Genomic DNA, 25,977 nt, shown 5'->3' with positions numbered 1-25,977 from the left:
ATTATGGCTCACTTTAATCTGCATATAGGTTGGGCAAATCAGATTAGAGGTGGACAATCAGATTAGAGGTGGAATTCTTGGAGTTTGACAGAATAGTTTTTTGGGCGAATACATTGAGGAACAAACGAGGGAATAGGCCATCCTAGACTGGGTATTGTGCAATGAAAACTGAATAATTGGCAAACTAGATGTGCAAGGCTCCTTGGGGATGAGCGACAAGAATGCGATAAAATTCTTCATTTAGATGGTGAGTGATGTAATTGATTCTGAGACTAGGGTCCTGAATCTAAATAAAGGAAACCACGATGGCATGACATATGAGTTTGCTGTGATGAATTGGGGAACGTTACTTAAAGAGATGATGGTGGATAGGCAATGGCAAACATTCAAAGAGCGCATGGGTAAACTGCAATAATTGCTCATTTCTGTCTGGTGCAAAAATAGAATGGGAAAGATGGCCAAACCATGGTTTACAAGGGAAATTAGAGATGGTATTAGGTCCAAGGAAGAGGCAACAAAATTGGCCAGAAAAAACAGCAGACCTGAGGATTGGAAGCAAAGAAGAACAAAGAACAATGCAGCACAGGAACAGGCCCTTTGGCTCTCCAAGCCTGCGCCCTCCAAGCCTACACATTTTAGAAATTAGCAAAGGAGGACAAAGGGATTGATTGAGAAGGGGAGAATAGAATACGAGAGTAAACTTGCGGGGAACATAAAAACTAATGGTGAAAGCTTCTATAGGTATGTGAAGAGAAAAATATTGATGAAGACAAATGTAGATGTGCATTTAAAGGAGTAATAAGACCAGGGAGTACTTAATTAATGACAGGACAGTAGGGAGCTAAATGGATCAGAGGGATCTTGGGGTGCTTGTCCACAGATCCTTGAAGGCAACAGGGCAGGTTAATAGGGTAGTTAAGAAGGCATACAGGACACTTGTCTTTATCAGTAGTGCTATAGATGATAAGAGCAGGGAGGTTATGTTGGAGTGGTACAAAACTTTGGTTAAGCCACAGTTGGAGTATTGTGTGCAGTTCTGATTGCCTCACTAAAGGGAGGGTGTGATGTCCTGGAGAAGGTGCAGAGGAGATTCACCAAGATGTTGCCTGGAATGGAATATTTGAGCTATGAAAAGAGACTGGGCAGGCCTGGGTTGTTTTTTGAGGGAAGGGAAGGCTGAGGGGGGACCTGATTGAGGTGTATAAGATTAAGAGGGGTATGGGCAAGGTGGGGAAGGAGCAGCTGTTTCTCTGCGTTTAAGGGTCAAGAATGAGAGGGCATAATATTAAAGAGTGAGGCAGGAGGTTCAGAGGGGATTTGAGGAAAATTGTTTTCAATCAGTTTGTGGTGGGAGCCAGGAATGCACTACCTGGGAGGGGAGTAGAGATGGGGAACCGCACAACCGTTAAAATGTACGTGGATGAGAACTTGACATGATATAATATTCAAGCCTATGGGCCAAGGGCTGGAATGTTGGATTAGTGTAGTTTTGTTGTTGCTGAATTGATGAGCTGAAGGGACTCTTCTGTAGTATCTGACTTTATGACTCCATGACTCTATGACCAAGTCCCTTACCAAAACAGTGGAATTTATAAGAGGGAACAAAGAAATGTCTGACCAACTAAATACGTACTTTGTGTCTTCACAAAGAAGAACAAATAATGTACCAGAAATGTTGGGGAACACAGGGTTTAGTGAGAGGGAGGAACTGAAGGAGATCAATATCAGTAGGGAAATTGCGTTGGGTTGCACTGTGGTTAGCTGGGGATCCCGGGTTTGATTCCAGCCTTGGCTAACTGTGCGGAGTTTATATGTTCATCCCGTGTCTGCGTGGGTATCCTCCCGGTGCTCTGGTTTCTTCCCATAGTCCAAAAACATGCAGGTTAGGTGGATTTGCCATAAGTAATGCGTGGAATTACAGGTGGGGGAGTGGGCTAAGGTAGGGTGCTCTTTCAGAGGATGATGCAGACACATTGGGTTGAATGGCGTCCTTCTGCACTGTATGGATTCCATAGATTCTATGGAAATTCATGGGATTGAAGGCCAATAAATCACTAGTGCTTGATAATTTACATCACAGCATACTGAAGGAGGTGGCCCTAGAAATAATGGATGTATCGATCGTCACCGAACAAGATTCTATAGACTCCTACAGTTCCTACAGATTGGAGAGTAGCTAATGTAACCTCACAATTTAAAAAGGGCGGTCAAGAGAGAACAGGAAATTATAAACCAGTGAGCTGGAAAATGCGAGAGTTCATTCTAAAATATTTAATAGCAGAGAACTTGCAATATAATAGAACATAGAACAGTACAGCACAGAACAGGCCCTTCGGCCCTCAATGTTGTGCCGAGCCATGATCAACCTACTCAAACCCACATATCCACCCTATACCCGTAACCCAACAACTCCCCCTTAACCTTACTTTTTCTAGGACACTACGGGCAATTTAGCATGGCCAATCCACCTAACCCGCACATCTTTGGACTGTGGGAGGAAACCGGAGCACCCGGAGGAAACCCACGCACACAGGGGGAGGACGTGCAGACTCCACACAGACAGTGACCCAGCCGGGAATCGAACCTGGGACCCTGGAGCTGTGAAGCATTTATGCTAACCACCATGCTACCCTGCTGCCCCCAAATAATGGCTGGATTAGACAGAGTCACTATGGATTTATGAAAGAGAAATCATGCTCGACAAATCAACTGAAATTCTTCAAGGATGTAACGAGTAGAGTTGAAATTGTGAAGCAGTGGATGTGGTTTATTTGGACTTTCAGAAGACTTTCGCTAAATCCGGCATAAGTGAATAGTGTGTAAATTAAAGCACGTGGGATTGGAAATAATTTCTTGAGGAGGATAGAAAACTGGTTCGCAGATAGAAAACAAAGGGCAGGAATATGTTTGTCTTTTTCCAAATGCCAGGCAGCGACTAGTGGAGTGCTGCAGGGATCAGTGCTAGGACCCCAGCTATTCATAATATATGCCAATGATTTAGATGAGGGAGCTAAATGTAATGGCCGAGATTCTCAGCTTGGGAGACTATGGTCGGGATTCTCTGAGCCTCCGCGCCGAAATCGCGCTCGGTGCGGGGCGGAGAATGGGGCATCAGATCCACGATCGGGTCCGACGCCGTGACGCGAACCTCCTCCGACCGGAGAATCAGCGCCAGTCGCGCGTGCAGTTGACACAGCACCTGTCAGGGGCTGTTGAAAGAGGCCCTTGCTACGATTCTCCGCGGTCGACCGGTCGTGTTCCCTTCCCGCTGGTGTGGTTCATGTATGGTTCCATCCGGCGGGAGCGCGACGTCGCGCCTGCGGTGTCCATCCTGGTTGGGGGGTTGGGGGGGGATCAGTCTTTGGAGGGGGGGTCCTCCACGACTGTGAGGCCTGCGATTGGGGGCCACCGATCGGCAAGCGGGGAGCGGGCACGCGCAATCTAGAGGGGGGGGCTACCTTCCGTATGTGGGTCCGTCATGTCACGTGGTACTGGCGTGGAAGCGGCCACCACGCTGACCTGCGGCTGGAGGTGCAGGGCCTCGAATCCGCAGCCAGAGATGCGTGGAGCACTCCGGCGCCATGCTGGCCCCCTGTGGGGCACGGAATCACTGGGTCAAGAGGCTCGCTGACACCGGCGTGAAACACTCCGGTGTTTACGCCAGTGTCAACACTGCCGCCATTTTGAAGAATCACAGCCAATGGGCGGGATTCTCCATCCCAACGCACATGGGGTTGGATTCTCTAATCTTGGGGCTATGTCCCCATGCCGGTGTGGGAATGGTGGCGTTTTATGCCAGGAAAACTAATGCAAAATGGCCACAGATTCTCCGTTTTGCTAGGGGCTAGCAGGACGGCAGCGTAGAGCACTCGGCTCTAGCTGTCAATACGCCCTGGAGAATTGCTTCATGGCGGAGGCCGCTCCCAGACCCGCCTGAGTCCGCAGTAGCCACACTGAGTTTGCGACAGATGACACCATGAAAGACCTGGCCTGAGGCCGTCGGTACGCTGCTTTGTAAGGGGCGGAGCTTCATGAATGCGCGCCATTGCCAATTCGGTCAGGAAATGTGATTCTCCAGCCATTCGCCGAACGCGACTTCAGCATCAGTGACCGGAGAATCCAGTCACAGATTTCTGGTTCAGCACGGCGTCGGGATTCTCCGATTTGCCGGCTGATCAGTGGGGTTTCACATTGCGGGGCAATCCGATGTCGTCAGGAAATTCCCGGGCTGCCGGCAAAATGGAGAATCCCAACGGCGGTGAATTCAGCCCTATGTTCTCCCGCCAGAGCTGACTTGCAACTGATTTGCGCTCAGGAAGCGATTCCCAATCGAACACTATGGAAATTTATGCATGCTGAGGATTTCACAGCCCAGTAAGGAAAATGAATGACTGGCTTTAACATACAACATGCAGTGCAGAAGGAGGACATTTGGCCCATCGAGCCTGCACCGACCCACTTCAGCCTTGACTTCCACCCTATCCCTGTAACCCAATAACCCCTCCTAACCGTTTTGGACACTAAGGGCAATTTAGCATGGTCAATCTATCTACACTCAGGTCTTTGGACTGTGGGAGGAAACCAGAGCATCCGGAGGAAACCCACACAGACAGCGGGAGACCATGCAGACTCCACACGGACAGTGACCAAGCAGGGAATCGAACCTGGGACACTGGTGCTGTGAAGCCACAGTGTTCGCCATTGTGCTACCTTGCAACTCAAGGATCTGAAATGTTTGAGCACAGCTGACTGCTCTCTCTTTCCGAGCATTGACACGCGAAGCTTCCTTTGTCTGAGGCAGCCGGTGTATTGACCAGGTGTGTGTTACAATACAAATTTTTTTCACTGCCCATATCTGGACTGCTCTCTAGCTACCAGACCGGGGGCTCTTTTTTGGGGACTTCCTGACTGGAGTTTCTTTTCGCGCGGGGGGGTCTGTGGGGGACTCCTTGACTTAAGTGCGGCCTCAGCGGGGAGAAACTCCCCATGGTCAGAAAAAATGACAAAGTGACATCGGATAGCGCAATGTTCCTTGGTGCTGCAGCCACCAAAATACACCCCACTAATTGTGCCGTTCAACGGACTTCAACTTGAGTCCTCTAAACCCACCCTACTGTTCCTGAGATCCCGCTTGTTACTTTCTGACCTAACTCCCTGAAATCTAACTGCAGAATCACATCGCCCCCTCTGCCAATGTCATTTGTGCTAATGTGGACCACAACTGCTGTCTGTTCACTCCCTCTCCCTCAGAGTGCTCTGCAGCTACTCCGTGACATACCTGACCCCTGGCTGACTCTTTTACCGGGGGAGGGGAGTGGCTGCGGTTGGGGCGAGCAATACAACCTCCCACCGACATAAAATTCACCCTTGCGTGCAAATAAGTAGTCGAGTTTGCATTTACAAGAACTTAACTTGAGATTTGCAATGCCACAATTTTGAATGCTCATTCATCAAGCAATTGTTTCTTTTCACTAGTTTTATGGAAATGATGAACAATGGGCACTCAACATGTGCATTGTTCATAATTATCATATCAACAGCAAGATTTACAGCACATCCCTATTCTTCACCACAACATAAATCATTGCGCAGCATCCATTGACAACAATACAGAGAAAGTCACTTATGCTTACTTAGATGCTAACAACTTTCTTCACTTTAAATTGAAAAACAATATAAACAAATAATAAAGATAATTTTACATATGAGATATGTGTAGAAGGATATATGTGTAGACACATAAATGACTGCTCTTTGCAACATCTATTGTGTGTTCCAGTGTGCTATATTTCCTCTTTCCTAGGGGCTGGTTTAGTGGGCTAAACAGCTGGCTTCGAAAGTAGAATAAGGCCAACAGCATGGGTTCAATTCCTGTACCAGCCTCCCCAAACAGGTGCCGGAATCTGGTGACTAGGGGCTTTTCACAGTAACTTCATTGAAGCTAACTTGTGACAATAAGTGGTTTTCATTTCCATTAAACACTGTCTACTTTGCCTTGATTTTTAAAAAGACAGTTTTAATATTTTCTAACAGCCACTGCCAATAAATGCTTTATCTTTTCTAAAATTTAAAAAAAAGTTTTTCTTGAGCTTATGTTCTCATTGTGCTTTGTCACCATGCATGACAATCCACAGACTTTATATATGGCTGCACTGTGTTCAGCTGGTGAGAGCAGTTTAGTTTGTTCAAAAATATTTTCAAATCACATTATCGCTTATTAGAAGGAGTAGTTTCTGGAAAAGAACTTGTGATGTAGCTGCCTAACTACTTTGTGTTTTGAATTAGCAACAGAGCCTATCTTCATATTAATTCCAACGACAGTGTTAAGAAAAATCAAGGCAACATTTAGGCTGTTCTCCAGTGTGTCTCCTTCCCTTTTGGTGGGTAAAGAGAGACCATCAGAAGGAAATACTTGTATTTGTAGGAGTGCCTTTCCTGATTTCAAGCGAACTCAACACATTTCACAGCTTCTTCAGCACAGTTTCAATGATGTGCAGCCATTTTTGTAAAGAGGGCAATGCAACAGCCAATTTGTCCAGAGCAAAGTACCACAAACTGGAACGAACTAAATGAGCAGATAACCTGTTGAAGAAAAGAAAGACTTGAATTTGTGTGGCTCCTTTTCATGACAGTACAATACACAACACATGTGGAGTAACTGTAAAACAATGGCAAAATGTTGCATTTGAGCACAATCAAAATAATTCTATGCCTGGAGTACACACAGCTGGAATAGCAAGCTACTGCTAGCTTATGATCAGAATAAATATATCAGTAAAATCATTAAATTTAATTAAAACTAGTAATTTGATGGTTAAATAAAATCCAATAAATACCAAAATGATTTAGATTCCTTTTTGAAGAGTAATTTTCATGTGTATGTCTTTCAGCCTGTGGGGGAAATCTATTGCCCATTCATTCAGAATCCTTCATTTGTTATAATGCCTGAAACTCCTCAAGCTCATAACTACGTGTTTCAGCTGATTAATATCATTCCATTTGTGCCACTTCCTTTTCTCTGTTAGTTATTTGATAAACCACTGGTGACAATTTACAGCTGTCTCAACATGCTGCTTTCAAGATGGATCGGAGCGTCTTGAAAGCGTTATTTCTTTCCTCAATGTAGTTACCGTCCCCTCAGTGGACTTCAAGCAGATATGCTTTCTGATCATAGTAAGCTATCCTTCCAGTTGCGCACTTTTCCCCCCCAAGATTTTCTCACATAAATGCCAATCACCTGCAGTGGTTCAAAGAGGTAGCTCACCACCACCTTTCCAAGGGCAACTAAGGAGGGGCAACAGCAATGCCTACATCCTGTAAATGATTTTTTAAAAGGTCCACAGCACTGTAGCAAGTCATTCAGTTCAAGGGCAAATATGGATGGGCAACAAACCTTGTCAGTGACATCCAAGCACATGAAAGAATAATATTTTGACAAACAATTGAGAGGAACTCAGGGATTTCTAGTCACCAAAATTGAGACCACCCATTCAGCTGTCCCTGCCACTGCCCTCCCTTCCCCTATCCCACCACTCTATAATCCAGCGGGATGGGATTGGCATCAACTGGTTCTGTTTTGCTGACCGGCCAGCAACTTTGGTTTTAAAACGTACGCCCTGATTTTAAAAATAAAAGTAGCAACTTCCACAGCCCATGGACCACCCACCAGACCAAACCGCACCGCCCCCTCCCCACACCGTCCCGAACACACACGGACTCACCGCATAACATGGAACATGAACAGTCATTCACATGGGTGGGGGCAGGAGAGCTGGTCAGGCGTAAAGGCTTGATAATTATATTGAAATTAATTCAAGCGTGGATCCCGACGTTCAATGTTGGGATTTCCATTATGTCATTGGCCGGGGGTGGGGGTGGGGGTGGAGGTAACAACAATGGCATGGATAAACCAGGCATAAACCAGACTTTGGGATTCCTCTGGGATTTCCCAATCCCAGCTCCCAAAGACAGGATTAGAAATTACTCCACCCCCCACCCTTTGTTTTGGGACCTATATTATGTCTGATTGGAAGTACTCCATTTCCGAAAGCCAAAAATTTCCTTTTTAGTTCTTCGACTTCACAATGCTCATCACCCCATGGGTGAGGGTGCATTGTCTTTAACAATTTATTGGCAGGTTTTGCAACTGCATCGCCCTGCTTTGTAAAAGAGTGGGAGTAGTTCACAAATCTAAACCTCCTCAGGTGTTTGAGATTGGTAGCTAGTTATAATTACTCTAGGGCTTCAACACAGTCATGCCAAAGAAAACATATTTTCTAATAGTGTATCCTGCGTACTTGATTTGGGAAGCACATCCCTGTCCTTCCCTTATGGTTACTATTACTTTCAACATGCCTTAATTACCCAAATGCATGCTTCATTTGTCCAAAGTGTTCAGACCAGACTTGGTTAGCTATCAAAATGTCTTCCACATAAATGAGGTTAGCTTGCTGTTTGGCATCAGGGACACTAAGTACATGGTTAGCTGCCTCACCGCCACCTAAACCTACCTTCCTCCCCACTGCCGTCTTCCCTCCCCTCTTCCTCTTTCTTTGCGTCTTAAAGTTCTACCTGATGATCCAATTGCCCATGGCCTACTAGCTAGTGGGCTACAGCAGAGTCCAATAGAGCAGTTGTGAGGTAAAATTAAGGACTGAAAAGATATACCTAACATTAAATATGTCTCAAACAAAATCAGAAAATATTGGACAATCTAAGCAGTTCTGACAGCATCTGTGGAGAGAGAAAGAAGCTAACGTTTTGAGTCTGGATGAATTGTTGTCAAATCTGGAGGCAACAGGAAATAGGATCATATTTATAGTGTTATGGAGGGGGGAGTGTATGGGGAAGATGGGCTGGATAGAGGACCAGTAATAGGTGGAGATTGACAAAGATGCTGTGGACAGAATGTCAAAAGGGATGTAAATAGTGGTGGTCAAGACTAAGAAGGATGATGATAGTGGTGCATTAAGAGATCAGAATGTGTTAATGGCAGAACAAAGGTAAGTAGTGTGTCAAAGGACAACTAGGAACAGGGAACCATGGCTCATACGGGGTGGAGTGGGGGGAGGGGAGACAATGGTGAGGGAAAAATGAATCGATGGAAGAAATGAAAACAAAGAGATAGAAATAAAATGAGGTGAAGGTGGAGGAGAGAGTTCACAGTCTGAAGTTGTTGAATTCAATATTAAGTCTGGAAGACGGTAACATGCATAATTGGAAGATGAGGCACTGTTCTCAACTGCCCATGATCATCTTTTTTGTATTTTGTAGCATCTAAGATACATTGGCAGGGCTTCTGGATCATTGGGAGTGCATGTTTCATGTAATTTAGTCTCTCTACAGTAACCATAATCCTTCCCAAATATAATGTGGAGATGCCGGTGTTGGACTGGGGTGAGCACCGTAAGAAGTCTGACAACACCAGGTTAAATTCCAACAGGTTTGTTTCGAATCACTAGCTTTCGGAGCGCTGCTCTTTCACCTGAAGAAGGAGCAGTGCTCCGAAAGCTAGTGATTCAAAACAAAGCTGTTGGACTTTAACATGGTGTTGTAAGATTTCTTCCCAAATATATTTGAGAACCTGTAATGTAATTTCCAAAAGCCTGTCGGCTGCTCTTCAGTTGTCAAGCACTTGTGTTTTCAAAATGTTCCAGAATATGGAACCAAGCTTTCTATCCAGTTTAGATCTCCAATTTCCAATCTCCTTTTTTACTACTTCCTCTCGTCACTACCCGTTAACTGTCACTGAGATCTGAGGATAATTTCATCCTGGGACTGTTGGGACTATATTACAGTATTGCAGTATCTAGCTTTGGGGGTTTTGTAAGTGCAACAAAGAACCAACACTGAGTTGGTCGAGAAACAAAGCATACTTTATTTTACATTTAACGAATATGTATATCTTCCACTAGTTCCCCACTGGATTTTCTCTCCAGTTGGTGCCAACTCTACTTATACAAAATGAACATTGTTAAGGGTCCCCCGACCCTTAATGGGGAGTTCATATTCTGCAAGTTCCACCGGATAGTGAATCATTCCCACCCGTAAGACCAGTGTGGGTTATAACAGGGAAACATTCCCTCTTGGCCTGATAAGATGCAAAATCCTTAGATTGGCATTTTCTGCTGATCTGCAACTTGCCGATTGAGGTTTTTCTGAGCCATAACAGCAATATTCTTCCTCCCAGTTTGTAAAATGTTTGCACTGTAACCTCTTCTTGAACTTTTCTGAACCTATGTTCAGTATTGCTCAACTTTTGATTAAGGTAATGTCATCCATATCTGGGCACATTTCTCTTCCTTGCTATGAATCTTGCAACTAGATTCATCAGTGACCCAATACATTCTGTTGAGCTGTTAATTCTCCATGCATGCTCCATGCTCTTTTGAACTTTGATCTTTATAATGTCGTAATTTTAGTGGTGTTTTCTTTAAAACTTTGAGTCTCTTTACATCATCCAACTTTCTTGACATTAATTGTTTAACTTCTTGTCGGAGCGTTCCCTGTTGTGGAAATTCCAACTGTTTATAGACTAACAGTGATTGTACTTCCGGTATGACAACCTCTTTTTATGTGGCCTTTCAGATCACCTTTTGTTCATTCTAGCTTAATTATCATGTGAATCACAGTTCTTTTAGCTGTTGGCTATGTTATGCCTTTCTGTTAGATTGCTTTGTTCACTTATAGTTCCTCGTAATTTTTGCTTGAGTTATGTTTGGAAGGTAGTTTCCTGAGTCTAATCATGCAGGTCTACTCATTGTCTAAATTCTACCTGGAAAATAGTTTTCCCAAAACCAAAATATCCTCAGCGTTTCATGCATATAAAATTTTAGGTCCATTGAGGCTAGTTCTTCAAACTCTTTCTTTAGCCTGATCAAATTCCGATTAATACCGAGCACAGTAACACAGTAGGTAGCCCTGCTGCCTCACAGCTCCAGGGAGAGGGGTATAATTCTGGCCTTGGGTGACTGTCTGTGTGGAGTTTGCATGCTTTCCCTGGTTGGGATTCGCTGACCCCGGGCCGGGTGGGAAAATCGGTGGGGGGGGGGGGGGGTTGGTGGGGGGGGCGCGATTCATGCGATGCCGCCTCAACGCGTGCGGGATAGGCCGAGTGTCCGCCGAGATAGGCTGAGTCCCACCGGCGCCGTTCACATGTGGTCCTACCCGGCAGGACCTCACCGTCCATCCTGCTGGGGGGGGGAGGGGGATCTGACCCCTGGGGGGGGGGGCCTCCACCGTGGGGGGGGGGGCCTCCACCGTGGCCTGGACCACGATTGGGGCATACCGATCGGCGGGCTCGGCTTCTCCTGGTTGGAGCCTCTTTTACTCCGCGCTGGGCTCCTGTAGCTCTACGTCATGTTGCATCGTGGATGGCGTGGAGAAGGAAATTAGCGCGCATGTGCGCAAATGCACCGGTCACAGTGCCCATGCGCGAAATTGAGTTGGCCGCAGCGTGCATGTGCAGACCTGCGGCGCCCATTTGATGCCGGTATTGGCATGCCGCTCCAGTGCCATGCTAGCCCCCTGTGGGGCACAGGATCACTGATCCTGGGGGCCTGTTGACGCTGTCGTAAAATGCAATGGCGTTTACAACTACGTCAACACTTAGCCTCAGGATTAGAGAATCCCACCCCCTCTGTCTGTGTGGGTTTCCTCCGGGTGTTCCATTTCCTCCCACAGCCCCAAAATATGCAGGTCAGGTGGATTGGCCATGCTAAAATTGCCCCTTAGTGTCAAAGGATGTGTGGGGTGGGTGGGGTTGTGGGGATGCGGTAAAGGAGTGGGTCTGGGTGGGCTGCTCTTTCAGAGGGTTGTTGCAGACTAGATGAGCTGAATATTCAGGACTGTAGGGATTCTGTGGGTTCTGTAGGGATTCTATGGATTTTAGCATTTCCAGATCTCAAAATGTTGTCCTGAGCGTTGTTATTTTAATTTTTACTTCACCAAAACTATTTATTCCCTGTTGTGCCATTACATTTGTTTCCGCCCCCACCCCTCCATTCATTCGGGTGTACCAATTCTGCTCCCGATTCTGGTGATCCTACAATAGCAAATGAAGCGTGGCATTGGACAGAAATATCACCTTGTCATGCCAGAACTCAATTCTTCCTTAAATGTCAGGAGAATGCTTTTGGATTTCCACACTGCTTATTGTAACCAGCCCCACTCTCCTTTTATGAGGTAACTGCAGGGGATAAGTAGTAAATAAACACTTACATCTGCAGACAGAGAGCACAACGTAAAATCTCACATGACTTTAGTCCTAGATTTATGCAAATAATTCAATACACTTATATTTTGCTCAGGTGGCTTATTTCTGTAACAGTTTAACTGTAATGTAATCGAACAAAGTAAATAACATTACATTATAACTATAAAATAATTTATCACAGTTGATCAGTTCCCACTAAATATGTTGTGAGAATCAAATCCTGACCATAATCACCAATAAATCTAAGAACTGGAGAATTAATACGCTGATACAATGGCGGGAATCGGCGGACGGGCAACTCCGGTGCTGAGGAATGACGTGAACCACTCCGGCATCGGGCCGCCCCAGAGGTGCGCCATGCCATCCAGCGCCGAAGGGCCTCCGCTGGTCAGCGCAAGTTGGCGCATGCGCTGGAGCGCCAGCGTGTGCTGGAGTCAAACCAGCGCATCCGCAGTGGGTATCATCTCCGCCACGGCCATCGCGGAGGACCACAGCAGCCGATGCGGAAAAATAGAGTGCCCCCACGGACAGGTCTGCCTGAGGATCGGTGGGCCCCTTGCGCCCCCCTGAGGATCCCGGAGGCTGCCCGCGCAGCCAGGTCCCGCCGGCAAATACTTGGTGTAATATACGCCGGCGGGACTGGCCGAAAACGGGCGGCCACTCGGCCCATCGCGGGCCCGAAAATTGTCGGGGGGCCACTGTCAGCAGCCGCTGACCGGCGCGGCATGATTCCCACCCCTGCCAAATCCCCAGCGCGGAGAATTCGGCAGCCTGCGGGGGCAGGGTTCATGCCGCCCCCGGTGATTCTCCGACCCGGCAGAGGGTCGGAGAATCTCGCCCAATATTCTTTAAGGGTACCGAAAGAATCCTAAATAACTCTGGTTCAACTCATCAAGAAATAGTCTGGGTTTTAATGTGCAGCCTATGCACAGGAGTATCTCTCTCTCTTCAGATAGCATTGATGACCATGGACTTAGTTACATTTGTCCATGACCACAGAAAATTTGTCGAATGGGCAGCACGGTAGCACACGTGGCTAGCACTGTGGCTTCACAGCGCCAGGGTCCAAGGTTCAATTCACCGCTGCCGAGTCTGCACGTTCTCCCCGTGTCTGCGTGGGTTTCCTCCGGGTGCTCCGGTTTCCTCCCACACTCCAAAGATGTGCAGGTTAGGTGGATTGGCCATGCTAAATTGCCCTTAGTTTCCACAAAGGTTAGAAGGAGTTAGTGCGTTGTGGGGATAGGGTGGAAGTAAGGGCTTAAGTGGGTCGGTGCAGACCCGATGTGCCGAATGGCCTCCTTCTGCACTGTATACTCGATGTATCAATGTATGATTGGACTTGGCAAGGTCCTGGAGTATTGTTATTGCCTTCTGCAGGTTGCCGCTGATCAGCAGACTCTCCTGCTCTGACCAAATCTCATAGGACTTTTGGAAGGGTTGTACGTTGATCATCATGCTTGACCATGTTATCTACAAATCTTCTGTGGTTATCAAGTACCAGAGTGGGATTTGAACCTAGAACTCATGGCTCAAAGATAAGGATGCTGGCACTGGACCACAAGACTGTGTAGGGGTATAATGTTCCGAAATTTCATTGAGCAATAAATTTCAGATAAATTGCTTTAGTGTAACATTTACTCGCCCAGCCTTCAGCATGCCCACATTTATGCCACTCAAGTATTGGTCAGCTCTATTAGACCACCTTCTCTTGGATCAATTTTTGAGCAAGGTCAAAATTCCTCCTGCAAAAGCTTCTTGTCTAATTCTCACACCTTCACATCACTGCAGTCACACAATGGCATCATCTGTAGACAGTCAGCGTTTTGATGTACATGAATTCAATACTGCCAGTCTCCCATCTCCCTTCACGCTTCTTCTTTCACATCTGCAATGCTTGGCTGGCTTGTCCAAAACCAGCACTAAAACACAAGCCTTCAGCATCTTTTTGAGCTACTTTAAAAGATCATAGAGCATAGAATTATTAGTTCAGAAGGAGGCCATTTGGCCCTTCAAGTTGGCACCGGCTCTTGGAAAGTGCTCCCTATTTAAGCCCACACCTCCAACCTATCCCCGTAACCCAGTGACCACAGCTAACCCTTTGGACACTAAGGGCAATTTAGCATGGCCAAACCACCTAACCTGCACATCGCTGGACAGTGAAAGGAGTCTGGAACACCCCGAACAAACTCACGGAAACATGGGGAGAACGTGCAGACTCCTCACAGACAATGACCCAGTCAGGAATCGAACCTGGAACCTGGAGCTGTGAAGCAACAGTGCTAACCATGTGCTACCATGCCACCCTTTATCAGCTACCACAGTGGGATTTGAACCGATGTCCCCAGAGCCTTAGCCTGGGCCTCTGGATCATTAATCCAGCGACATTACGACTGTGCCACCAATACCTTCTCTTAAGCTTCCTGACCGTCAACCAAACATTTTGTCTTGGAAGAGGCCCAAGTGGGGCTGAATGGCTCCTTCTGCTGCAATACTACTTCTCCCCCACCCCGGCTACTGCACCCCATCATAATATCTTCATTTCTTCCTCACTTTTCATATAAGAATCTGGGAAATGCCTTCTGATGTTCTTTATGTTGAAGTCATTGGTTTTGTTGTCGTTGTGTGAAGACTTTAATCGAAGCTACTGCTGTTTAATATTGATTTTCTATCGCAAGAACCAAAAAGAAATTCCAAAAAATACACTTCACGTTTCTGTTGTGAAGTTCAAGTTGCCAACTGGGATCCGAATCAGTGAACAATGAAATGGCTAATCACGGGGAAACAAATTCAACAAGACAGAGTCTTTGTTGTTGTTCAATGTTATCCGGAGGGGAAAATTTCATTGTCATAATTCTTCCAGGTATGATTCCGTTTGCTGGAAAACACTCAAGAATAATGTTTCAGAACAGTAAATCTCCTTCTCTCACAGTTGTCTTTTCCATAATGTTAAATTGCGTGAAACTAACATTACTTTTCATATTCCATTGATTTAGTCTCACACCTTTGTCTAAAATATAGTATGCTATCACATTGATGACTCCATGGCCTAGTGATGCCACATATCCTCCATAAATGTCACGGCAAAACTCTCCATAGTGGTATTTGAAATTGATGTGACTTTTAAGTCTGAGGTGTTGTTGAACCAAAGACCAGAGAGCACAGGTGAATAAGTCTTTGTTTGGACTCAGACAGGGGCAGCTGAGTTTTGGATCAGCTCAAGTTAATACAGGGTGGAAGATGGGAGGCCAGGCAGGAGAGCATTTGCCAAGATTCAAGTTAAAAATGACAAGGGTCTTGCAGTAAGTGAGATAATGCCAGAGCATAGGTTTAATACGTCAAAGAGTTGGAAGTAGGCTGTCTGGATGATGGAGCAAACAAATGGTCAGAAGCTCACATCAAGGTTAAAAGGGAGAGTGACCAAGTTGGTAATGAGGACACAGTACATTCGCATTGGTCTCCCCAATATTTAGCTTGATGAAATTTTTGGACCTTCAAATTTCATGGACCTTTAAACTTACTTGGTTTATGGCAGCTGGTGCTGTTTAAAAAAAGGGGGCAAGATCTTCAAATCAATTCTGCTGGACCTCATGCTGGGCCCCAGGGCCACAGTACACGTCCTGGATCTCACCTGGTCTGAATCGGTAGGTCGGACGAGATAAGATCAAAACAAAATCACGGTAAGAAATTGGGCCCAGAATGGCAATCTAACACTGGTTGGCACTCCAAGGAAGTTCAAGCCTGATCATACCATTTAGATTTGCATCTGCAATGATAAAGCTGTGGCCCAGTGTAAAGTCATGTTGAAACTTTCCCAGATATTTCATTGAAACGTTTAGAAAATTTCAGATTTGCAGATTCTCTCTAAAATGTAAAATATAATTGGCAATTGGAGGCTGGTGAGTTGAACTCTCCAGTAACTTCATTGCAGTATTAATGTAAGCCTACTTGTGACAATAATACAGATTATTATTATTATTAAATACACGTGCACGAAGCTGGGATTTCTAGAGGCTAATATAAAAGTAAGCAATATGACTCTGATTTGCAACTCTGGATTTTATGAAAGTACCAGCCTGAGACCAGTACCTGTAGCATGATTGCCCCCTTACAGCAACTGAAGTCTTCAAGCAGCATTTCCAACGTAAATCAATTTGTCACTTTGCTAGTTTAAGACTATTTTTTGTTTGTTTCTGAATTATTGTGCGTTTTTTTAACTTAAAAATATGTTTCCAAATCCTCATCCATGAGTTGCTTGTGCATGGAATGTAACATTCTGTGCATGTTACATGTACTGAGCTGAGGTTGCTAGTTTGTATTTCATTAAACTCTTGCAGTTGCCTCCTTAGGGCTTCATTTAAAGAACCAGTAAACTGCATAAAATGTTTATGGGCACTGAATTAATTTGTCAAGGGATCCATTTCCTTCTCTTGGGTGCAGTATCACGTTGTTGACCTGCTCAGGAATGTAATTTAATACGGTCCTCAGGAAAAAGAAGATTGTTGGCTTAGATTATCCTATTACATTTGTAATATACTGTGACAATAGAAAAAAAAATACTCATTGACTTTTCACTTTGGGACCACATGGAAATTACTAAAATCAGGCAAGAAGATTAAATACATAAAACAGATAAGTAATCACATTTATCAACCCATTCCTTGACGAACCAGCAACAGCGGAGAAGACAGAAAAATGGTGCAACATTTTTGTAACTTCCTATCAGACATTTTAGGAATGGCCATGAATTAATGGTGGCAGTCAAAGATAACTCAAGACTAAAAGGCTTCTAATGCATAGGTCATTGCAGGATCCAACAACAACAAGATCGCAGAGAGGCAAGTCAGGTTATGAATGCACTGAATCCTAAATATCTGGTTTGGTGGATAATCTACTTAATCCATGCTCAGTGCCTTCTTTCCCATAATCCAGTAAGGTGAAAGACCTATGAGCACACAAGTGTCATACAAGGGCTGGTTTAGCACAGTGGGCTAAATAGCTGGTTTGTAATGCAGAACAAGGCAGCAGCGCGGGTTCAATTCCCATACTGGCCTCCCTGAACAGATGCCGGAATGTGGTGACCGGGGGCTTTTCACAGTAACTTCACTGAAGCCTACTTGTGACAATAAGTATTATTATTATTACTCAGCTGGGTGGGTGAGAAAGAAACATGATCGCTGAAAATAAAACGCACACTTTTGTCAGACATATGTTTCGAGACAGTGCAAAGAGTAGTCATATGGACTTGATGGGCAAATATATGAATAGGGTTGGAATGGAAGGATACGGACTCCGTAAGTGCATACGGTTTAGTTTAGGCAGGTACCATTGGCGGTGCAGGCTTGGAGGGCCGCTGGGCCTTATTCTGTGCTATATTGTTCTTTGTTCGTTGTTCTTTGACTCGTTAACTCGCTTTGTCTCCCCACAGATGCTGCCAGACCTGCTGCATTTTTCCAGCATTTTGTGTTTTTATTTCAGATTTACAGCATCTGCAGTGTTTTTCTTTTTAAAACATTTTAGTATTCCAGATTGGGTACAATGTGAATGTTGAGGTAATTGAAATGGCTTTCACTCATGCAGCATGTCGAAAACTTATCTCTGCGCTGTACTGATTCTGTATTTGATCTTTGGATGGCATTATCCGGGCACAGAACATTTTGACATAATGTTACATTTGACAAAATTAATATAATCTGTGGGCATATTCGTAGATGTCTGCAAAATATAGGAATTTTCTTTCCAGCAAAGCTTTTTAAACACAGAAAATATTGGAAATTTGCATCAGGTCGAGTAACATCAATCATCTTTCCTCTGTGGGTGGAATTTAATCCAGTATGGGGGTCTCGACCCACACCTAGGGATTGAGTGAACATTAATATCCAGGATAGAGAATATTTCGGAATGACATACAGAATGGCATAAAGGAGGGGTCGCCTGAAAGTAAAGGATGACATAACCACATTAGTGAGAAAGGATCTGGTCTCAGTCGGATCGGTATAGGTGGGAATTAAGAATAGCAAAAGACAGTAAACACTGTCGGAATATTTTATAGGTCCCCTAACAGTAATTTTTGTTGGGCAAAGAATTAAACATGATATTGGGTGGGATTCTCCGACCCCCCGCCGGGACGGAGAATCGCCGGGGGGTGGCGTGAATCCCGCCCCGCCGCCCAGATGCCGGCTGCCAGATCCTCCGGCGCCAGTTTTTCTGCAGGGGCGGGAATCGCGTTGCGCCGGTCGGGGGCCATTGGCAGTGGCCCACCCGTCGATTCTCCGCTCCACGATGGGCTGAGTGGCCGCCCGTTTTTGGCCGATCTTGCCAGCGTAAATCAAACCAGGCCTGTACCGGCGGGATCTGGCTCTCTGGGCGGCCTGCGGAGTCCTCGGGGGGGGGGGGGGATCTGGCCCTGGGGGGCCCACGCGGTGGACTGGCCCGTGATCGGGGCCCACCGATCCGCGGGCGGGCCTGTGTCATGGGGGCACTCTTTCCCTCCGCACCAGCCACTGTAACGGTCCGCCAATGCCGGCGCAGAGAAGAACCCCCCTGCGCATGCGCTGGGATGGCGCCAGTACACACTGGCACTCCCGCACATGCGCCAACCTGCGCTGGTCAGCGGAGGCCGTTCGGCACCAGTCGGCGCGGCGCCAACCCCGCCACCGCCGTCCTAGCCCCTGAAGGTGCGGAGGGTTCCGCACCTTCAGGGCGGCCCAACGCTGGAGTGGTTCACGCCACTCCTCGGCGCCGGTATATCCCGCCCTGCCGGTTTGGGGAGAATCCCGACAATTAATTGGCAGGAGAGGTCTTGAAGATGAGATTATAGAATGTTTTTTGTGACTGTTTCTTGGAGTAACACATTGTGGAACCAACTAGGGATAAAGCTTTCTTAGATCTACTGTGGGATTCGCCGCTGGCAGGAGTCTCCACCCCATCGGCAGTGCACCCAATCCCGCTCATTTCCCAATGACATAGGGTAGCTTACAATTGGAATGGAGAATCTTGCTGTCGGCAGGGTGCACTGCACCGGAAAATGGGGTTCGCGGGGCAGAGAACACCACCCCTAGTATTGTGTAATGAAGCAGGGTTAATTAAGAATAATATCGCAGTAAAAGATGCGCTGAACTCATTGAATTCCATTTTGAGTTTCAAAGTCACATTCTCCAATCACAAACAAGAATCTAAAATTCAAACAAGGTCAATTACATTGGGATGAATGGAGATCTGGCTAAGGTTAATTCTGTAAAGAGACGAAAAGGTACAGAGGTAAATTCAAAGTGGGAAATATTTAACGAATGAATTTAAAATGTTCAACAAATGTATGTTCCATTGAAAAGCAAAACCTCGGCAAGAAAGACCCACCTGGAGCTCACTCGGGAAGTTAAGGGTAGCATTGGATTAAATGAAAAATTCAATGATGCAAAAAAAAAAGCAAATCTATGGCATGGGAGTGTTTTGGAAACCAGCAGTAGGCAACCAAAAAGTTGCACAAAAGAGAGAAAATATAATATGAGCGTAAACTAGCCAGAAATATAAAAAACTTTAAAAAAAACTTTCTAGACGTACATAAAAAGGGAGTGGCTGAAGTAAATGTTGGTCCCTGAGAAGTAGAAATAAATTAACAATCAGAATGAGGAAATGGCAGAGGTATTGAATATTTGGCAAGGATTTTCTACCTTGGTGAGGCAGCCATAATTCCATTGATTTTGGCAAGGATTTCCGATCCTACCATGCGTTTGTCAGTCTTCAGAATAGAAGGTGCAAGTTTCATACCAGTAATAGACAAAACCCCAGGCGCTAAAAAGTGTGAGGTAATTAATATCAGCATTGAAGAGGTATTGGAGAAACTGACGGGACTAAATTCCAACAAATCCTTGTGACCTGCACCCTAGGGTTCTGAACGAGACAGCTGTGGGGATAGAAAGAAATGTGTTGGCTGTGATTTTCCAAAATTTTTGAGATTTGGAAATGATCCCATTCGATTAGACGTTGTCAAATATTGCGCCATTTTACAAGAAAAGAAGGGGAGAGAAAACAGTGAACAATATCAGTTTTTGGGAAATGCTGGAATCTATAATAAGGAAGTCTTAAATTTGCACTGAGAAAAGTATAGGACAATTAGAATAAGTCAATATCCTTTTATTAAGGGGAAACCATGTCTGACAAATTTATTACAAATTTTTGAGGATGTAAGTAGTAGGGCAGATAAAGGAGTAGGTACAGTAGGCGGGATTCTCTCAGCCCGGGGCCGGGCAGGAGAATCGCCGCAACCGGCGCAAATCGCGCCTCGTCGCCCCGACACCCGGGCGCGATTCTCCGCAGAGCAGAGACTCGGCGCCATTGGCGCCAGCGTGGTCGGCACAGCGCCAGCCAGGGGCCGCTCTACAGGGCCCCCATGGTGATTCTCTGCCAGGGATGGGCCGAGAAACCCGAGTTCTCGCCATTCTAACCTGATCTTATCCGGCGGGACCTCGGCATGGAAGGGTCCAGGGGCGGCCTGCGGGGGGTGGTGGGGGGGTTTCCGACCCCGGGGGAGGCCTCCCCTCATCTGTGGCCTGGCCCGCGATCGGGGTCCACCAATTGGGGGGCTGGTGTCTCGGGTTGGGGGCCTCTTTTGCACCACGCCGGCCCCTGTAGCCCTACGCCATGTTGCGTCGGGGCCGGTGTGGAGAAGGGAGACAACACGCATGTGCGTAAATCACGCTGGCCCCACTGTGCATGTGTACATTGACACCGGTGCCATTGGTCAGGCCTGGACCCTGCGGCACTCAGTTGATGCCAGGATCGGCAGCTGGAGCGGCGTGGGTCGCTCCAGTGTCGTGCTGGCCCCCTGTAGGGGCCAGAATTGCTGATCCTGAGGCCATGTTGATGCCGTCGGGAAATGCAACGGCGTTTCCGACGGCTTCAACACTTAGCCTCAGGATCAGAGAATCCCACCCAGTATATCTGGATTTGCAAGACATTTGATAACGTACCATGTAAAAAGTTATTAGATCAGGTGAGAACACATGGAGTGGTGGTAAATTTTTAGAGGATAGAGGATTGGCTAATGGATAGAAAGCAGAGTTTGGGAATAAACAGGACTTTTTCAAGTTTAAAGACAATGAATACTGAAGTGCCAGAAGAATCAATGCTGGAGGCTCTGCTGTTTACAATGCATTTGAATGATTAGATGAAGAGACAGAGGTTAATGTATCAACGTTTGCTGATCGTACCTAAGCTAGATGGGAAGGTAAGCTAAGAGGAGGAGACAGAGAGACTGCAATGAGATATACGCAGATTAAGAGAGTGAACAACAAGATGGAAGATGGAAAGTTTTATTTACTTAATGTTATTTATTCAGTTATTTATCTTTATTTCCATACAATACGCAGCATATAGGCATTTTATTGAAAACAAAAACATCAATAACGTCAAAGAATACATATATTGAAATCACACTTCACACTGTTTCTAACAAGTCTTATATGACATGAGGAAGTGTAAAGTCATTCACTTTGGTCATAAGAATAGAAAAGCAGAATATTTTAAAAAGGGATACAACTTGTATGTGTTGATGTTCACAGAGGCTTGGGTGTGCAGACGCAGCAAGAAAGTAGGAAGGCAAATGGCAAGTTGGCCTTTATTGCAAGGTGGCTGGAGTACAAGAATAAAGAACTCTGGCTACATTGTGCAGTGTTCTGGTGAGGCATATGTAGAATACTAAGTGCCATTTGATGTAATTTTCAAAATAATGTACTTGCATTGGATGCAGTACAGTGAAGGTTCATTAAATTATTCCCTGCAATGAGGGAATTGTCTAATGGTAAGGGGCTGAGAAATTTGGACATATAAAATTTACGGTCCTTCCGCACTGTAAATTCTATGATTCTCTGGAGTTTAGAAGAATGAGAACTGATCTTATTGAAACCTACAAAATTCTGAAAGTGCTTGCTAGGGTAGATGCTGAGAGAAGGATTCTGCTGGTGAGTGCGGGGGGGGGAGGATCTGAAACAAAAGGGTGACAACTCAGGATAAGGAGCTGATCATGTGGACCTTAGATGAGGAAAGATTACTTCGCTCAGAGGGTTCTGAATCTTTGGAATTCTCGAAACTAGAGAGCTGCGAGTGGTCCATTGTTGAATACATTTAAGTCTGGGACAGACAGATTTTAGTTCTCTTAAGGCATTAGTGGATATGGGTTATGTGTTATTACAATGGTATAATGCCTATTTGCTCATCAGAGTGTGGGTAAACACTTTTTGGTTTTAATTATTAAGAGTAGGTACACGAGAACAGTTATACATAGGAATAAAGCTTGGAGATATCAGACGCATGTTTGTGAGTGTGGTCTGCTAAAGCAAAAATAAACCTAAGACTGGATCACATAGTATACTTCACTTATAGGCATATTACAACATTCCCCTTTCTTATTAAATATGCTATCGCCTCTTCCAAATAAGTATAACAACGACAATACATGTTCATGTTTAGTTCACATTGCATTGGTGCAATGGTGAATCTAGTCTCCAAATCGTAAAAGTAATCTGTTGGTGTGCCCAACTCATATAATAGTAACCATGCCTGGAGGCTTCTTTAATTGCACACAGTGATCTGTGGGATTGTCATTCTTAGGTGTTGTTCTCAGCTGCATTTTGTATTTGTTCTTAAATGCAACAGGACTGTACAGCGGTTGAGGGGCTGCAATAGATTTGATTAATTACACCTCACCATTGTGCCTCTGTGTGTAATGACTTCGTAAGACCTTGGTTCTGAAAAAAATGCTTGTCACCTCAGCTGGTTACCACGTACATTCTCTGGGGTCCTGGAAATGGATTTTTGTGAATTGTAAATTTGCAATTCTCTACCTTCATTTTTAACTGCATACATTGGTCATCTCTCACAGTTCTAAAATTTGCTGTCTACATTCTGAGAGAGTAGAATGGTTGAGAGTAGGTATACTTGTACGCACAGGTCTGCCAAGTATGATCACTGCCAGTGATGGAATAGTTGCACTTAAATGTTAACTATCAGATGTAACATTGCAAAATGTAGCTCTTGTTTGATCTGTCTACATTTGCAAAGTAGGGATTGCATTCAGCGAGGCTATTAGCTCTCAGATAATGAGAAGAAGTAATGTGATTGATATCCCACTTCTCATATACATTGTGAAATGGCTCAGCAATAAATTGTAGACTGTTATGCATAATGATCTCTCCAGGCACACCAAATAAACTGAAAATAACACTTAGAGTGTGCACGACACTTGTGCTTGACGCATTGTACAGTTGTCAAATGATGGGGTACTTAGTAAAGTAGCCGATAATGATAATAAAGTCAGTGTCAGGGACATAATAAAGGTCAGCTGCGATTTTGGGTTTGGACCAAGGATCTGCAGGAACTTCTTATGGAATCAATAGTGCAATATGCTAATTTGGCATACACTCTTGGCATGCCTCACAATTTTTCATGACACCTTCAATGTCATTGTTCAGACCAAACCAGAAGACTGTCTGTCATGCAAGCTTTCCCTTCCAACCTATGGCTATGTGTGAGTGATGAAGACATAGAACAATATTGGGTCAGATGATTAACTGCCTTCCTTTAAAAAATGACTGTGTCGGAGATGGCTATATCATCCAAATAAGGCTGAAGTGGTCGAGCGAGTTCATGAACAAGCTGAGTCTACTCAGGCAATCCTTCAATTTTCCAACATTTCAGGAGTGTAGAACCTTTTGTATTTTCTTTTTAACTGCTGCAAATTACGCTGTGCAAAAATGTACCAGATCAATTTGGAGACAACCTTCCAATTCCATGTCAATTAAGTCAACTTGCAGATCTGAAGATATATCTTTTCTTTTTTCTCTGGGTTGGGCATCTGCGAAGTGTATCTGATGTGATTACCAAGTTAAAAGCAAATTACTGCGGATGCTGGAATCTGAAACCAAAGAGAAAATGCTGGAAAATCTCAGCAGGTCTGGCAGCATCTAGTGGGAGATTAAAGAGCGAACGTTTCAAGTCCAGGTGACCCTTTGTCAAAGCTAAAAGACTTAGAAAGTGGGAAATATTTACACTGTGGGGTGAGAGAATGAAAGACCAGCCATAGCCACAGAAACCAAGGGGAAAGAGTGCTGATGGCAGTCCCCAGAGAGAACAAAAGGTGTGAAAGGCCAAACAGCATAGAAACTAACATCAGAGGGTAAACTGTGACAGATGTTGATGTGGGTGGAGAGGACGGGGAAGCAAAGGGGAGAAAAGATAAGGAAAGTGGGGATAAGATGGGGGGGTATACATATAAAGAAAGACTAGAAAGAAATAAATGGCAAAAGACAGTTAAAATGAAATGGGATGAAAACAAAGGGGCCAAGACGGGGTGGAGCTAATCATCTGAAGTTGTTGAATTCGATGTTGAGACCGAAAGGCTGTAGTGTGCCTAACCGGAGGATGAGATGTTGTTCCTCCAGTTTGCGTTGAGGTGCACTGGAACATTGCAGCATGCCAAGGACAGACATGTGGGCATGGGAGCAGGGCCATGTGTTAAAATGGCAAGCAACGGGAAAGTCAGGGTCCTGATTACCAAGTTGCCTGGCTTGTACCTAACCCCTTGGCCGTAACCAAGAAGCAGATCTTTGTCAAAAAATCTTGACTTTGCACTGGATTTCAACAAATTATCTCCAGGGCTAGTGATTGTTCACTTCCATAAAACTCACCAAATAGCTAGGTATGAAAACGCATGATTCAAGACACTAAAACTAATGTTTCCACTTGATGTTACAGACAAAGACTTTGAAGCATGTGTAATTAAGTTTGCCTTTTTGTAGTATGCCTGCTCCAAGACCTTCATGTGAGACATCTATCTCCAGAGTAGATGTCTCACTAGGATCATAAAATTGCAATTTAGATACTTCTGATAATGACTGTTTGAGTGCTTTGAAGTGGTATTGGTGGTTTTACTATCACAGGAAAGGAAATTTCTTTCTTAACAATTCCTTTAGCTATGAAGACTTTTGAGTGAAACTAGGAATGTATAGAGAAAATAAATTAAAGAGACTCAGACGTCTTTAAAGGCCACTCTTACCTCGAAGAAGTGGCGTGGCTTTTATATTCTCTATTTTATTGGATTGGGACACTTGCCAGTATAGGAGTAAATAGATCCAAAGAAACTGATCTGCTTCACACTGATATCACTTTGCAGATTGTTGAACACCAATCCTTCACGATGTGCCACTTGCATCAATAAGTGCAGGTTATGGTCATGCTCTTGCTTTGTTCTTCCCACAACAACCATGTCATCTGTGATACAGATGCACCTATAATATTAATCACTCATAAGTGATTGTGTAAACAAGTTCTGGGTTTATTCATTGAAATTAAGTACATGAGAAGTTATACAGTTGTATAAAGCTTGAAAACATCAGAACTGTGTACGCGTTCTCCCCTCAAAGCAAAAGTGAAACTTAGACTAGAACACTTATACCTTCTCGCGTTGTTATGCTGATATCCCGTAAAGGCACATTACAACACAGCACAGTGGTTAGCACTGTTGCTTCACAGCTCAGGGACCCGGGTTTGATTCCTAGCTTGGGTCACTGTCTGTGCAGAGCCTGCACATTCTCCCTGTGTATGCCTGGGTTTACTCTGGGCGCTCCGGTTTCCTTTCTCAAGTCCCGAAAGACATGGGGCTGGATTCTCTGCAGCCCTGTGCCAAAATTACTTTTGGCGCGGTGGTGGTGAATCGAAGTTCCCAACTGAATCGGACCCAGCGCAGCTCCGGTGATTCTCCGAACCCCGGT

At 45.0% G+C, this 25,977-nt stretch overlaps 1 protein-coding gene across 1 annotated transcript in view; it reads left to right on the top strand.

The window, feature by feature from the left end:
* LOC119962094 (low-density lipoprotein receptor-related protein 1-like) overlaps positions 1–25,977 on the top strand; it is a 2,271,162-nt gene that overhangs the window by 320,901 nt on the left and 1,924,284 nt on the right.

This window comes from Scyliorhinus canicula, chromosome 2, assembly GCF_902713615.1.
Source record: "Scyliorhinus canicula chromosome 2, sScyCan1.1, whole genome shotgun sequence".
Taxonomy (NCBI): domain Eukaryota; kingdom Metazoa; phylum Chordata; class Chondrichthyes; order Carcharhiniformes; family Scyliorhinidae; genus Scyliorhinus; species Scyliorhinus canicula.
This window is presented reverse-complemented; position numbering and strand designations above follow the sequence as displayed.